Raw genomic sequence first — 3,855 nt, forward strand, 5'->3', positions numbered from 1 at the left:
AGAGTTTCCAAAGCCTAGTACCGCAATAAATTTGAACACTCACCACAGAACATAAATAACCTTTTACAAAAAGCGAGGCAGCCTTGTAGACAGTGAAGCACCTTCAGGTCTCTACAATCTTCAGATTGTAGTCTGGGAGATAATTTCTGCTTATCCTGGGAGGTGATTTCATGAATGACGCTCATGAGGCAGTTGACCAATGTTCGCGTGTCTACACACAGAGATTGATGCCAAGTAGTGAATTTCTACTGGCTAGAGTCTTCCGCTGGAATCTTCATTATCTCGAAATGCCAGATCAGCACTACTGAGATGAACGTCAAGTGACCCGAAAGACTGTAGAGTACTACAGTAAACAGAACATGCTTGCTGAGCATAGAAAACATCTATACTATTGTACACAGAGGGATCTGTCTATCTGTTATGTTAAGGGAGGGCATGCCAACATGATAACGGAGGTTATATTTATATTATGTGGTATATTTATTGTGCTTTTCTCATCACCCCATACCTTTGTGGTCACCAAGTTTCCATAGTCTTATATAACATACATGACATGCTAATAAGGTGTATTTTTATTATGTCGTATATTCACTGTGCTTTTCTCATCACCCCGTAGCTTTGTGGTCTCCCAGTTTCCATAGTCTTATATAACATACAAGACATGCTAATAAGGTGTATATTTTATTATGTGGTATATTCACTGTGTTTTTCACCCTTTGTGGTCACCAAGTTTCCATAGACATGTATAACATACATGACATGTTAGTAGGGTGTATTTTTATTATGTTGTTTATTCATATTCACTGTGTTTTTCTAATCACCCCGGACCTTTGTGGTCACCAGTTTCCATAGTCTTCTATAACATACAAGGCATATTAATCATTTTTCTCTTTGTTAAATATTAATTGTTCTCCGAGAAAAAAATTGTGGTGATGATGAAGGTGACCCGTAGTAAAATATTGCTGTCGTGGCCTAAAGCCTATGTGGTCTTTTCAAAACTCCAGGTCGATATTTTATACTATATATTTGCATTAGCTTTAATCTTCATGCAGTGTACTTTTTAATGAAGAGCATGTTCTAAATTAGGGTGTTCAACGTGCTACCGCGCCAGACAAAGGAACCTAATACGGTTCCTACTGAGTTATAACTTTTTTTAATGACCAACCTGATGCAACTGCTATGACTACAGCAACTTAGTATAGCCCCTTGAATGATCAAGATATTGTAATATGTTTGTCACAATGAGGATGAATCTTAAAAAAAGGTAAAAAACAGACTCAAGTCAAAGCTAATTCAGAATATTTGAAGCCTGCTTATTTTTTTGATGTTATTACCGTGTACATCTCTCAGGAACTTAGTTAGTGAGATGCCTGCACATGAATTCTGAGTTCATCACACGCCATGGCAATTAACTTGGCATCCTGTCCACCCTACTGGATTATTTATTCTACGTGTAAAAATGCAGCAGGACAATAAACCTCCACCTGCTGCAACCAGCGCGATAGTGAGCAGGACTAGGAACTTCAATAAGGATATCTCACTACTGTAATAATATAAGGTATGAGAAGTTATTGGGTAATACAGTTTCTAGTATTCAGTTTCTACAGTTTCAGGATCTACAGATAACTAAAATAATATTTTAATTAGAATGACTTCACAATATATTGTTTAAGTTCCATTTTATCATTGTTGTTAGTTTAATTAAGGCTTTACATAAAACAGGGGACTACTTCAGCTGACTAGAGAGAACATTGCATAGCTATCAAGGTTGTAAATGCTACTAGATAGATGTAAGCTCTCACGAGCAGGGCCCTCCTAACCCTCCTTTAATAAAATTGTATTGTAATCGTACTGTCTCCCTCCATTTTGTAAAGTGCGGCGCAAACTGATGGTTCCTCATAAATTCTGAATAATAATACAATAATAATTATAATAATACTAATAATAATTAATATTATTTAATAGGATTTTAATAGTAATACTACTTATAATAATAATAATAATAATTATTATTATTTTATATCTATGTTATTTGAAAAATAAAACAAAATATGATGCATTTAGGAAGGGTATGTATTAATAGTATTAAAGTAGCTAAAAGTGCACTCTTTGCCTATGCTTACAATTTTTCTAACAAGTGGAGTCCTTTGGTGTTTGCTACACTTTTTAGACCAAGTAAACTGGACTAAACCAACAATTTAAATGAAAAAAAAGGTGTTAATAACAGTCACTTAATTAAAATTATGAATTCATCAATGTAAAAAAAAAAATGATGATTATGTTTTTAATGTTAGTAAATCTGGTAATATCATTATGGATCTCACAATTGTTTTAATTTATTACTACAATTTTAAATGCTCAAAATAATGGGTGAAAATTAGGGCAAATGGTCTACAGAAAACAGAAAATAATCCTAAACAACTTTCAAAATCTCTTTTTTTTTTAAAAACGTTTTTAAATTATTACTTTTTTATTAACATTTTTGAATCATTTTTTTGCACTCCTGAGGCCCAATGTAAAAGTTATGGCTTTGGCATTATATGTTTCACATTTCTACACTACTATTATTCAATTTCCAAAAGAAGATATTTTATAGTTCTAGTTCTGCCAAAAATACGAACATGAAGATAACCATACACACCATGATCTGATTGTACATTTAGATCTCCTGAAAGCTGTGTGGTGTACTAGCCTGTCTGATTGGATTCAAATTGACTGGCATTTTTTGTTAGGCCCTTATATTACCAGTTTTAGTAAATCTAAAGTAGGTTGGATAATCACCTTTAATGTGTATGATCAGTTTTAGTTCCATTTTTGGAAAGATGCATGTCAACCCACATGGACCATGTGACCCATTAAAAAAAACATTCTAAAAAGGTAAAGCTAGCTAAAACTTTTCTTTTGTAGTTTTGCACAGACTGGGAAAGGAATAGAACACCTGTTGGGGTTTTACTGCTATCTAGGTCTCTGTTAAGCTGCCCATACACCTTACAACCATCGCACGACTTTCATTGTGCGATGGTTGTAAGGTGATTAAAATTTCGTACGACCTGCCCATCTTGGACAGGCAGATTGTACTTGCGATCATCGCAAGCCGTCCACGCTTAGGCTTTCGTCTTGCGATCACGCTACCAACCTGCTGAAAATCGTACGATTTTCAGCGGGTTTTCTAGCGTGCTCGTAAGATGAATGTCGTGCGACCGTACAGTAAATGCGGTCACACGCTGCCCATACACCTGCCGATTATCATACGATCATGGGATCACCCGCGATTATCGTACGCTAATCGACAGGTGTATGGGCAGCTTTAGGAAGACTTCCCTTACTGTCCTGGAGGTAAAGGTTTCAGTTCCAGCTGGACATATGCTTAAATAAATCTAAACAGTTAGCATAAGTATCTGTAGTTCATGAGTTTTATGCACTTAATATCCAGATAAAAAAATATGCCAAATTATATTTCAATAACCTGAGACTAAAAAAATGTCCTATGAGGTAAAGTCCAAACCTTCTCCATTAATAAATATGTATAATTAAAAAAAAAAAACTTAAGTGCTTTAACTGCATTACTTTTTGGATGACTCTTGCGGTGAACAAAATTTTGGTGACTGTTCTAAAATATCGAGAATATTAAATCGTCATTATGACAGCTGTAACATGTGTAGAATACGGGATATTCATGTAAGTAAAGAATTACGTTATTAATGGGTAAAGAGTACATGTGCTAAAGAACTAATATTAAAAAGGAGACAATAAATATATGTGCTAATATTCATACTCTCTAAAAGTAGAAAAGAAAAACCACTAAAAATATTTACAAATATATATAAATATATATATATATATTATTTATTTTTT

Source organism: Nanorana parkeri, unplaced genomic scaffold (genome assembly GCF_000935625.1).
Source record: "Nanorana parkeri isolate BGI_ZX_2015 unplaced genomic scaffold, ASM93562v1 scaffold637, whole genome shotgun sequence".
NCBI classification, from domain to species: domain Eukaryota; kingdom Metazoa; phylum Chordata; class Amphibia; order Anura; family Dicroglossidae; genus Nanorana; species Nanorana parkeri.